Below are 13781 nucleotides of genomic sequence, written 5' to 3'. Positions count from 1 at the left end.
CTCTCCAAAAATATTCTGACACATTCAGCACCATGTATGTGAGGTATTGATATAAACAATGAATCAACGTCCATTGTCACCATATGGGAACTAATAGGAAGTTCTCCACGTGAACATTCATACAACTGCTTTAAAAAGGTGTTGATGTATTTTAAAACAGTTTCTCTTTTCTCTAATACAGGTCTTAAATTTTTCTCTAGAAACTTAGACAGGGGTTCTGTAACCCACCCACGAGCAGACACAATCAGCCTCATGGGTGGGTTAATCCGATCCTTGTGCAGCTTAGGTATCCCATAAATAACAGGTATTTTTGGATTTTCTACAAACAAATAGTCAAACGTTCTATCATCAAGCTAACCACTATCATGAAAAACATTCAATGCTTCCTTTAATTTGAGACATAAGTGGTTACTTTCACTCCTTGTAATGTTACTATATTCATCCCCTTGCAACATAAGCTTCATTTTTTCCATATAAAAATCATTACTCATTACAGCAATGCCTCCCCCTTTATCTGCATTTTTTATTACAAAGGGGGAGGCATTCCTGTAATGACGTTTTCCATGATAGTGGTAAGCTTGATGATAGAACGTTTGACTATTTGTTTGTAGAAAATCCAAAAATGCCTGTTATTTATGGAATACCTAAGCTGCACAAAGATCGGATTAACCCACCCATGAGGTCGATTGTGTCTGCTCATACGTGGGTTACAGAACCCCTGTCTAAGTTTCTAGAGAAAAATTTAAGACCTGCATTAGAGAAAAGAGAGACTATTTTAAAAGACACTAACACCTTTTTAAAGCAGTTGTACGAATGGTCACGTGGAGAACTTCCTATTAGTTCCCATATGGTGACAATGGACGTTGATTCATTGTTTACATGAATATGTCACATACATGGTGTTGAATGCATCAGAATATTCTTGGAGAGGTTTTCAGACTATGATACTGAGAAGATCAGACTATTGTGTGACCTATTAAAAATGGTTTTAACATCAAATATTTTTATTTTTGACACTCGTCTGTATTATCAAGAAAGAGGAGTAGCAATGGGAACAGCAGTTGCAAATACCTATGCGAATATTGTCATGTACATGTGGGAAGAGACATATGTGTTGTCTTTGACTAATCCTTTTAAGAAGTGTATTAATTTTTATAAAAGATTTGTTGATGATCTTTTTGTTGTGTGGGAAGGTAATCAAGATGAATTTGAACAGTTTATATTATATGTTAATGGAATTACTACTTTTCTAAGATTCAAATATGATATATCTAAGGAATAGATTACGTTCCTTGATGTAAAATTAAACAAGGATGAGCAGGGTACAGTATATACAGAACTATACAGAAAGGAGGTTAAGTGTAATAGTTACTTGCATCATAATAGCATGCATCCTCCATTTATGTTTGGAAACATAATAAAAAATCAGATGCAACGAGTAGTTAGACTAAATACTGTACATGATAGGATGTATGAACAATTGGATGTTGTGGTCTCTGACTTTTTAAATAGGGGTTACCCAGAGTCTGAAATCCATGTTGCTAATAAGAGCATACAACAGTAAAGACTAAGCAGAGGGCTTCAGCCCTATTTTGGTAGTGAGTCAGGACAGAGCTAGAGCAGGACCACAAGTAAATAAAATGAGGTGTATGCTTACCTATAACAGGAACACAGAAGCAGTAAAAAATATTATTAGGCAACACTGGTCAATTTTAAGGGACTTCCCAGCATTAAAGGAAATAGTAGGGGATCCACCAGCTTTAGGGTACAAAAGGATGAACACTTTGAAACAGATGTTATGTTATAAGGAGCAACCCAAGGAATCCTTTAAGGTAGGAAATGTGAAACAAGGTACATTTAAATGTGGGAATTGTGTTTACTGCAAGCATATGTTCACAGAGAAATCCATTACACATCCCATGACAGGTAGAGAGTTTGTTTTACATGCATATGGGAATTGCAACACAAGCAATTGAATATATTTAGCTGTGTGTGAAATCTGTGATGCTTTTTATGTGGGTATGACAAACAGGAAATTTAAAGAGCGTATAGCCTGTCGTCTCAGTAATATAAGACATAGAGTAGTTACAAATGCTCTTAGTAAACACATTATAGAGAAAGGTGATCAACATAGTTTTAAGTTTATGATTTTAAAAGTAATTTATAGACCATTGCGGGGTGGGAATATAAAACTTTTAACTGAAAATGAAGAGATGAAATGGATATTAAGAATGAGAGCGTTTGTACCACCGGGTCTTAATGACAGTTTTACTTTAAAACCTTATTTAAATATGCTGCATCAGAAGGTGTAATTAGAGTCATGTGACTTTTTAAATTGTATTTAAGTTATGTTGTTTAATTGATAGTATTTATTTCGCCTGAAGAAGCCTTGAAGGTGAAAGTGTTTACTTGCGAACTTAAACTTGGATTAAACATTTGTTGTTTTAGAGTGTTTCCAGTTTTCTTTTTCTTTTTGGATTTGATTTTGTGACTGAGAACTGGTTAACTGCCTCACAGCTGTTTTTCTGAGTACTTTAGTTTATCTAAAGGTGCAAAGTTTATTCCAGGAAGAAAGGTGGTAGACAGTATAATGGAATTAAAATTGTATATGAGGACGTTGAATTTTGGAATTATTTTTTCTGGACAAGAAGAACATCTAACAGAGGGGCTTAGTGTAATGAACTCCACACCAAAAAAGAAAGGTACATTTAATTCACGTCTGCATACACTTTTGAATGTGTTTGAAAAGGTTGTGATGGAATGTATCTATAAGATCCATCAACAGGAGAATAGGATACACTGGAATCTTACCAAGGAAGAATATAGGTTACTGTGTGAGTTAAGAGGTGCTACATCTTTACATATCATGACCCCCGATAAGGGAGAGGGGATAGAGATATTCAAGGCCATTGATTATTCCAATGCAATGCAGAGGTTATTGTTTGATGACACAACATATTTGATAGCTTCTAGAAATCAGATTAATATTGCTTATTCTCATATTGATTCTTATTTGGAAGATTATGTGGTAAATCAGAGAATTAGTGGGGAGTTGTATAATTTTCTGTATAGGAAGGACCCCATCATTCCTGTATTTTTTGGTATTCCAAAAATCCACACAAATATGGAACAGCCTCCATTTAGACCAATAGTGGCAGCCAGTGGTCTAAGACTCATCTACTAGCAGTTTTAGTGGATTCCTGGGTCCAACCTTTGGTGGAGAGTACACCCCACCTGGTTAAAGACTCGTGGGAGTTTTTGGGATAATTGAAGCAGGATATTTGGGATGCAGATCTTACTTTCCTTACTATAGATATTAAGGATTTTTTCTGTAATTCCAAAGGAGGAGGGACTAGAATTTATTTGAACAGACTCTAGTCTTATGTTCTGACCTATCCCACAATCAAATCACCCTTGTGTGTGAATTTATTGCTATAAGTTTAGAAAATAATTTTCTATTCTTTGAAGGAGAATACTTTCACAGGTAAAAGGTGTGGCAATGGGGGTAGCCTGCGCCCATGTTTATGCCAACACTGTTTTACTTGGGTGGGAAAATAGACATCTCTTTCACTGCCCCTACTGGAATAATGTGAAAATGTAGTCCAGATTTTGGATGATATATCTATTTTGTGGAAAGGCAGAGTAGAGGACATCCATAAATTTGTACAATATTTGGGGAACACCAACCAGTTTTTGGAGTTTACTTTTAATTATGATAAACTTGGGATTAATTATTTGGATACTTATATTTCACATTATAATGGAGGATTTAAATCTAGAATTCTCTGCAAGGATACCTTCTGTAACTCATATTTACATTTTAATAGTAGTCACCCAAAAGCACAAAAAAGAGTATCCTTAAAGGCCCAGCAATATGGGCTACCTGTATGACATTGCACCACGAGGATGTAAAGGTGGAATTAGAGAAAATTGGAATGATGTTTTATGAGAGGTGCTATCCCAAGAAATGGGTGGATTAAATTCTGGAAGATATTTATAAAAAATGGGGAGCACAATATAAGCCCTTACTTGGTATAGGGTTAGATAAGGACTATAAAATGGAGTCACAGACTAAAACCAAGCTTGAAAGAGCTTGTGTATTACAGCATAACTATCTGGCAGGAAAAATAAAAAAGACGTTTAGAAAGAATTGGAATATATTTAGAGTTAACCCTGATATCTATGAAAAAGTAGGTGTAGGGCCACTGTTTATTAATAAAACAGGTGCTAATTTTAAAAAGTTATTGGAGACCAAGATAGACTTGATAGAAGACTCTGTTTATGATACCAGACTCTGTGGAGCATGTAGCCAATGTGGGTACATTAATAATCAAAATAACATTACTTTGGAGAACAGATTGGGGAATAAGGTGACATTCATAAAGGGTCATTGTGCAACTAGTAAGGTTTTCTATTTGGCCCTATGCATGACATGTGGAAGTTTCTATGTGGGAAAAACAGAGCATGCCCTTAGAAATAGGATTTATGAACACCTAGATGACATAAAAATTAAAAACAGAATAGTGCTTTATATAAGCACTCTCAGCATTGCAGAGGTTTTATTAAATGTATTTTTGGTATATTGAGGGCATCAAGCTTAACCCTGGGGGGGGGGGTGACTGTAAAAACATGCTTAGAAAGAAGGAGACAGAGTGGCAATTTAGGGTAGCTGCTATGTTCCCCCTGGGAATAAATGATGCCATCTCCATTGCCCCTATGTTATATGAGTGAGCTAATAAATTATAGATAATGTTGGAACAGCAAAATATAGTATGTATGAAAAAGGTTTTTCCAATAGTGAATGGAAAATTCTCTTATGTTTCTCATGTTTTCAAAAGTTAAAATTGTTTTAATATACTTTTTTGGAAGTGTGTTTTTTATATATATTTATAATACATATAAAACATTTTTCTAACAGTTATTGTAGCAAACATGGATTGTGCAAGCAATTATTTTATACATTTGGTGATGTTTTCATACATTTGGGACTATTAGTGCAATATTATTCTGGTTAGTTGTGATGCAGCAGGAGTATTCACTGACAGTTTTTATTCATTGTCATTAATTGGCAGAACAGTGATTGGTTGCTTAACATCCTACTCTAGGCAGAGGTGGGGTATTTAAATAGTACTGCTGTGTTGCATAACTGTATTCTGATGAAGTCTTTAGTTGGAGGGATGAAAGCACTTAATATTTTATACTTTTAATAAAGGCGGGTTTCTTAATAGCTCCCAGATCATGCATTTTATTTATTTTTTATTAGTTTTATTAGTACATTACTATTTAATTAATGGTGAGTTTCTCTAGTAGGTCTTGGTATGAGCTAATGGATTTGTGGGACATAGCGGGTGACCTATAACTTGCTAGGATATGGTATGGTACTTTGTCTATGGTTATTTACATGTGGTTAAACTCCAGGACATCATGCTGTGTAACCAACTTAAAGGAATACTTGTTGCTAATGTACATTGTGACTTATCTACCTTTTGTACATACCTGTGCAGCTGATGATCTAAAGCCTTGCAGTGCCGAAGTACTTCTTGCAGATTTAAACCCTGTCTTTGTAATGGCATAGATGTCTATATTCTCCAGAGTGAGGAGAGGGTGCAGAGTGTGGAGTTTCTTGTTTCTGCCGCTAGCACTGAACAGTAAAACCTTTATGTTTCTTTGGATTTTATTTACAAGGTTGGTTGTTGTATCTTTCGGCTTTTTCCCGGTTAGGGGTCGCCACAGCGGAACTCCGGTCCGCTAATGATTGGCAGCAGATTTTTACGTACCGAGTTGCCAGCCCTGATGTACAACCTTCAATGAAGGTACGCCCATTCACGCATGTCTCCACACAGAAGATGCTTTAGCTGAGAATCGAACAGGACAGCATCTTACTGTGAGGCGACAACGCTACCGCAGCACACCTGGTAAATTTGTAAATTTGGCATTGCCTAAAAAAGGCTCTAAGAGGGTAGCTAGAGTTTTAGTCAATATTCAGAAGCCTAAGGGAGACAGCTGCAGATTATTCTTTGCAAAGCAATGTGGTTTCTAACTATATTCTCTCATGGTGACAAATATTGAATATCCATGGAAAGACACCAGAAGCTAAGCCAGTTATTTAAGTCAATCATCTTTTGTTTGTACTGTGATATAATTCTTGGTGAAGTTAAAGTACTGCTCAATGCAAGGCACATACCTGCCTTAGATATATATTAAGAGAGATCAATAATGTCTCTCTTGATATAGTTAAGGGAAGTATGTCTCAGTTTATTAATGCTCACATGGACTATTATTGAATCATATTGGCTACTATGGTGTAGTGACTTGAGTCCATGTGTAACTCGGTGGATCCTGGTTCCAGTTAAGTTACTAAATGTCATCATCTCCTTGTTCTGTCTGGTGAGTGGGGCATCTAGTCATACAATGGAGTCCTCTATGGCAGGAGTCCTGGGTAATGTGTTTGCTTGCCTTATGCACTTTGATGTTGGGGCTCCACTGGGTGTAGGCGTAGGTGTAGTGTTTGGTGTTGCTTTTGGTGAGTGCTTTAGGGATCGTTGAGGATAGGCATTGACATTTTATAGGCTTAGAAAGCCTTTGAGGCTGGGGAAGTTTACATTTTAGTGCCTCAGCTTAAGTTGGTCTATGTGTGCTGGATGTAGTCTGTGAGTTTTTGAAAATCTTTTTTGTATGCAAAATTTTTGCCACCAGTAAAATTGCATGTGTGCATCTCTTGCATCATGTGTTTGTTTAATTAAGAATTAAATGGTTGTCTGTGAACATGAAACAATTGCTACATTGTCTCAGGATGCCCATATCTACCAAGCTGGCTATGGATACATTTGAAACTGCATATCCATGTTGTCGGGACCAGTATTTGCTTGTTATACTGTAGGTTATGGACTGGATTATATAGAGGTCTACTTAGAGTGATCTCTGGGTTTTGGCACTAGACTAGGTTAGATTCTACTAGGATTTGACAGTAGTGCTGCTTAATGTACAAACTAGCTGCACTAAGCTTGTCTGTGTGCAATGGCTTTGTTTTAGCCACACTAAATTACAGGTTTCAGTTCTAAGGGTAGGTTTATAGATAAAATTTACTATCTCGGTGTTTGCATCGAAATAAATGGCACTGCTGACCTCTTAATGTAAAAACACCAACAAAGATTGCTTGAGCATATAATGCCACAAAAAAAAAATAAACTACATGGACAAGGCAATTTCAAGTATTAGAGACCTTTAGAATGATTTAAGGGGAAAAACAACAAATAAAGCAAAAATAAAGCAGTAGCAGTCTAAAAGGAAATGTCTTTATCTTTCAATACAGTACATCAGTCATACATTATAGTTATATGGATAGTTATGCCCTCACCATCCCATAAAAGTATCAATACAGTAGTTACACAGTTCATCTGTATAGACAGTTTGTGCCTTCATCTTCCCAGGAAACAGTTACACAGTGCAGTAGCATAGCTAGGGCAGGGAGAGAGGGGCAACTGCCCTGGGCGCAAAGTGTTGTAGAGCTCGATCAGCCAATCCCCATCACTCTTTAATACAAAACTGGCTTTTAAAAGCTGGTATTGTATTTATTGTCAAACCTGTGTGTAGCGCTCTGTGTGTGGTCTAAACTGTAGCAACTACTGTTGCTACAGTTTAAAAGTAAAAAAATAATAACATTTTTTTTTAACTAAAGCTTGTTCATAGGTTCATAGGTAGGTACTAGGCTATTTGCCTGAAGGCATTTATAAGCCTAGCCAGAATGGGTTGGCTTTCGCCACCCCTTTAGATTAGTTCCCTGTGCCTCTGTCCAGCAGAGCCATTGAAGTGATCCCTGGGGTAAATTTTCTGTTTCCCATCCACTCGCATAGGTTCATAAAACATTAACATAGACTAGTACTAGGCTAACTGCCCTTGCAAGCCATTTTAAGCTTAGCCAATTATCCCTTGTGAGATTCAAACCCTGCACCTTATGTTTGCAAGGCAAACACCTTACCCATTAGGCCACCTTCGTTACCCCTCCACCCAGAGCACTGTGACTTGTAACACTAAGCGCCCCATGCACACATGGTATGGACTGTAGCAACTGTTGGCTACATTTGTAGCAAGCAGTTTGCTATAGTTTAAAAGGAAGAAATATATATTTTTAACTAAAACATAAGCGCTGTAGTGCTTCATGCAGGCAAGGTAGAAATTATTATTATTATTTTTTTATTAAAATATTTTAAAGGAGGGTTGGGTGCAGGGCACAGAAACAGTGGAAAAGCTGGGGGGGGGGCATTCACTTATATATATCGGCTTATAACAGTGAAGTGCTTTTTTTGTTTTTTTTTTTGGCTCTTCACTTGAAGAGCTGAGGGGCTGAGGCACTGGTTCATAGTACCAGCCCAGGGTATGGGTTGAACCAGCTCTGCTTCTGACATAGTGTACCTGTACAGGCAGTATGTTGTGCCTTTACCTTCCCATATAGCAATCATACAGGAGATATAGAGAGGCAGTACATGCCGCCATCTTTGTATGCAGCAGTCAAACAGTGTACCTGCAGAGACAGTGCTAGCTTAATGTTCCTATGCAGCAGTCAGAGTACTTTTACAGAGAGGATGTGCCTTCACCTTCCTATACAGCTATCACACTGCATAACTGCATCGAGCATGTTCCTTCTCCTTTCCATAGAGACTCACAAAGTGTATCTATATAGACAGTGCATACCTTCACCTTCTCTTATAGTAGACTGGCAGTCTTTCTGTGCTGGCAGTATGTGATTTAATTTTCCCATACATCTGCCACACATTGTACCTATATAGACAGTATGTGCCTTCACCTTCCCATTCAGCACTTAAACAATGTTCCTGTGCAGATAATATTTGCCTTGGAATATATTCATAATTTCAAATGACTAAAAGTTTCAATGCCATAAGTTTGATCACTAAAAGGATAAAACACAGACAGTCAAATCCATTTGCTACCTGCTTTTTTAGAAGCAATAAAAAAGCTGGTAGCTTGTTGTACAAGATTGCAGTACAGTAGAGACTGAGTTTTTTTGTCCTTTCCCCACTGTAGTGCGATCTCTTAGTATATATATATATATATATATATATATATATATATATATGTATATATATATGTATATATATATATATATATATATATATATATATATATATATATAGATCTATATGTATACATATATATATGCCTGTGTGTGTGTGTGTGTGTGTGTGTGTGTGTGTGTGTGTGTGTAGGCACAACCCCCCACATGAGGGGGTGCAGAGGGCTTGGCCACCCTACATAGAATTTGTTCGTAGTTTGTTCAGGGATTTGTGTTTCAACCCTTTGTGGTTGATCTTACAACATTTGTAATTTCAGATGTTCAATACTATAAATGCATTCCCTTGTCTTTACCTTCCCAAATAGTGTTCATAGGTTGGTACTAGGCTATTGGCACTAGGGCCTATACAAGCCTAGCCATAACAATTCCCTGGCTATTTCTTCCCACACTATTTACTTCCCTGGACCCCTGTCTAGCAGGAACAATGTATATTTCTACAGGCAGTATCTGCCTTCATTTTCCCATACAGCAGTCAGGCAGTATACTTGCTCTCATATTACATGCTTTCACCTTCTCATACAATACTTGTACAATATACCTGTACAGACAGTATTGCCTTCAACTTCCATACAGCAGTCCTCATAGTTTTTGCAAAGATGGCATATGCCTTGCACCTTTACCCATAGCAGTCACACACGATACCTGAACAGAATATTCATGCCTTCATCTTCCCATACTGTGGTTACACTATATATCTGTACAAACAGTACTTTTTTCACCTTCCAATAACTCATACAGTGGTACCTGTAGAGACAGTATGTATCTTTCTCTTTCTCAGAGAGCATTTACACAGTGTACCTGTATAGACAGTACTTCCTTCACCTTGCCTTCACCTTCCCATACTGAAGTCATGCATTGATACTGTTGAGACAAGATATGCCTTTACTTTTCCATACATCAGTCACACAGTGCATCTCTGCAGACAGTAATAGGCTTCACATTTGTGCAGATCAGTCACACCGAGTACCTATGCAGATAGTACCTGTTTTCACCGTCACACAGAATACCTATACATAGAGTATGTACCTTAACATTTACATATGGCAGTCACACAGTGTACCTATGCAAACAGCATCTGCCTTCACTATCCCATATGGAAGGCAGGCAGTCTGCATGTGAATACAGCATGTGAATTACTTTTTCCATATATTGATCACCCCCTTGACCTGTACATTATGTGGCTTCACCTTCCCATATATTACTTGAACATTGTATCTGTACAGACAGTATGTGGCTTTACCTTCCCTACAGTAGTTACTCAGTATACCTGCACAGACAATATGTGCATTTACCTTTCAGTATAGCAGCCACACAGTGTACCTTTGAAAACAATGTGCCTTCACAGTTTTATACAACTGTCATATTGCATACCTGTGTAACTCAAGTCTTCAGATTTTCAAAGAATATCCAGATTTTTACCTCATATTTTTTGGTTTGCTTCCCATAAAACTTTTGGCTTTCTGGCATATCCCAGAGGATTGAAGTCACTTAATAATGAAAGACATTTGAGTTTCAGACTTCATATCCTTTAGAAAATACTTTACCTATTATTCTAGCAAATTTGTTAGTTTATAATTTATAGAAACAATAATTAAAATTTGTCCCGGATTTTGGGTCTTTCTCTCCATTAGTTTTGGCTCTGATATACAGTATTTCATAATACACTTGTGCAGACAGTATGTGGTTTCACCTTCAAATTCAGCAGTTACACATTGTATTTCTACCGACAGTGCATGTGTTTGCCTTTCCATACTACACTCAAAAAATGTACCTTTACAGACACTAAAGTCTTCACCACCTCCCTATACAACAGTCAAACAGGGCACCTGTACAGGCAATGCTTCTGCCATCTTCTAAGCAGCAGTTACAGACCATATAACCCTTCACATTCACATACAGCATTCACAGAATGTACCTATACAGCAGTACATGCTTTCATCTTTGTATACAATGTTCATGCAGTGTATTGTCTTCATTTTTCCATACATCAGTCACACAGTGTGCCAGTACATACAATATGTGCTTGCACCTTCCCATTCATCAGTCACACAGTGTACCAGTACATACAATTTGTGCTTGCACCTCCCCATACAGAAGTTACACAATATACCTGTATAGATAGTATTTGTCTTTACCATCCCCCACATGGCTGTCACAGTCAGACAATCTGTGCCTCCACCTTCCCCTACAGCAGTCAAATAATGTACATGTGAAGACAGTATGTACCTTTACCCTCCCATGCAGCAGTCATAAAATATACCTTTACAGACAGTATGTGCTTTTTATCTTACCAAACAGGATTCATGCTGCATACCTGTATAGAAAGTAAAATTCTTTACTACCCCATACTTTTTGAATGGTTTTATTTAATTTACTGATGACGTAGCAGATGAGGATTACAACTAGACATTATGCTATTATTTTATGGATTCCTAAGGTAATACTTAAGACTAGGCATTGGTTTGCCTTTATGTACAGAATACAGTAGAGAGTTGATTATCTGAATGTTGATTATCCCAAATGGCAATTTTCCAAATGCAGCCTTCCAAAGTTTTTGGGTAGGAAAAATCACAAAGTCTGAATATGTAACAGTTATACGTATTCACTTGTGCGAGTTTTTTGATCTTGTACTACAATAATATACTAAACTGTTTTGTACTTACAGTACATTTATTTTATTTTTCTTGTTTAATATTCATCAAAAATATTTTTAGAAGTTTTTTATCTGGTTCAATTATATGCTTGATTATCTGAACAGTTTGATTATCCGAACTACCCTAGGTCCCAATTAGTTTGGATAATCGACTTTCTACTGTAAAGTTTTTCTACTCACATATATGTAGAAATTGCATCAGTTTTAGGACAGCTGTCCATTTAAACTGACAGTGGTGGTGGTGGTGGTAGTCCTAACTGTGCAGTGTTTTCCCATAAATGCTGCAGTTAAGCCACAAGGGTGAAACATAAGTGGTTTAATGGAAGTACAGGTTTTTATAGTACTGTGGCCCACTTTTTTGTGGGGAGCGCTGATGCTTGCTGTCCTTAGCTCTCATGCCATTCTGTTGGTGCCTCCCTTCCCAACAGACTGAATCTCAGATTCCTACTTTCTGGCTTTATTTATTCCCGTATGATAAGAACTAGCCACAGAGATTGTCATTCAAGTATGTATTGGGACTTTTCTGATATGTGGCCTTAACTCCACTCCCTATTGACTGTTTTGAGTATCCACATCACAGCAGGGGTCTCCTATTATGTGTGCATGCATCCTTACATACACATTGAAGGCAACTATCACCAGTTTGGTTGGATAAAGCCCACTTCCACTGTTCATCACTGTTGTGCATCAGGTAATCCCTGCTTGCTTGGCAGTAATGAATATACGAGAATCACCCCCCCCCCCCCAAGTAATCTATAAGTTGGCATTCACTTCTTATTCCCATCCTCACCTTTCCAACTCTTCTGTCTTCTGGACTGCTAAGCTTTGTCACTTTTGTTTCTTGTTTAATAATTTTATTAATTTGTTTTTTTTCTCATATTTTCTAGAACAGGAATTACTAAAACTTTTTTCAAATAACATTACATGATAACTTGTATACTTCTAGTGAGCTTGGAATCCTAAAATAATATACCAAACTGAAACAGAGGACTACAATTCATGAAACCAGGAAGGATAAACAGTCAGACATCCCTTCTCCCCACTGTACCTACTGGAGTCCAAGAAAATAAAAATATGCCAGATATCAACCTTGTAGAAGAAACATCATTCACTGAGTCTCCAGTTATGGACAGTGTTGAGCAATTGCCAATATAAGCACTAATATTTGCAACTCATATTATATAAGCATGCTGAGCAGTCAAACAGATGACCTGTTAAATGAAAAGGCCATACCACACTCTGTACTGCTGCAGTTGTCAACACTATAAGGAGAAGAAACTTGTACAGCTTTTACTTCACTAAATAAAACCAAACTGAGAGTTACCTGTATGAAAATAAGGTGGACTCTCTGCTAAAATAGCTGAGATGGAAATATCTATGATATTAGACTGAGAATGCAACTAATTCTGTAAAATGTCAGCTGGGACAGTTACAAAAATGACAACAGCAAAGACGAATTAATTCCTGGACATAAAAAGGAAATGTAGATGCAACAATAAAAGCCTTTGTCACATAAGTGAAGGTTTTCCTTCTGGAAAATTTCAAGAAGCAGTTCAAAACATTTTCAGTATGATGGCTGGTCCTTAATATATTTTATCATTCTATGTATTGAGCCAAATATATAGAGCTTGGTGCCTCCCCAAGGGCAATCCTCCAAGGCTTATGTAAGTGTAACTTCCACACCCTAGCTTTTTCTTTGGAAGGGAGAGTTTACCAAGCAATAAACCGAATTCAGGCATCCCAAGTCTGCAATTACTTTTTTGCTCATGGCTGAAGCCTCATAACATGCACTGTTATTGAGCATATATGCTACATAATGTGTTTGACTGTTTCCTATAAGCATACTCAAAGGTTAAACTTTTCAGCTGATGTTTTGTGGGTGCAGCAATTCAAAACTATGAGCCCAGGTTATGTTTATTATCCGCAGTCTAATAACTTCTCATCTCATCAGTTGTATTTTTCTGTCACCCCGCAGCCTGTTTAACCTGAGTATTTCTTCAGAATGCAAATGAGCAGCTACCTGACAATGTATGGACA

The sequence above is a fragment of the Protopterus annectens genome, chromosome 2.part2, assembly GCF_019279795.1.
Source record: "Protopterus annectens isolate FY-2018-M chromosome 2.part2, PAN1.0, whole genome shotgun sequence".
Taxonomy (NCBI): Eukaryota; Metazoa; Chordata; order Ceratodontiformes; family Protopteridae; genus Protopterus; species Protopterus annectens.
This window is presented reverse-complemented; position numbering follows the sequence as displayed.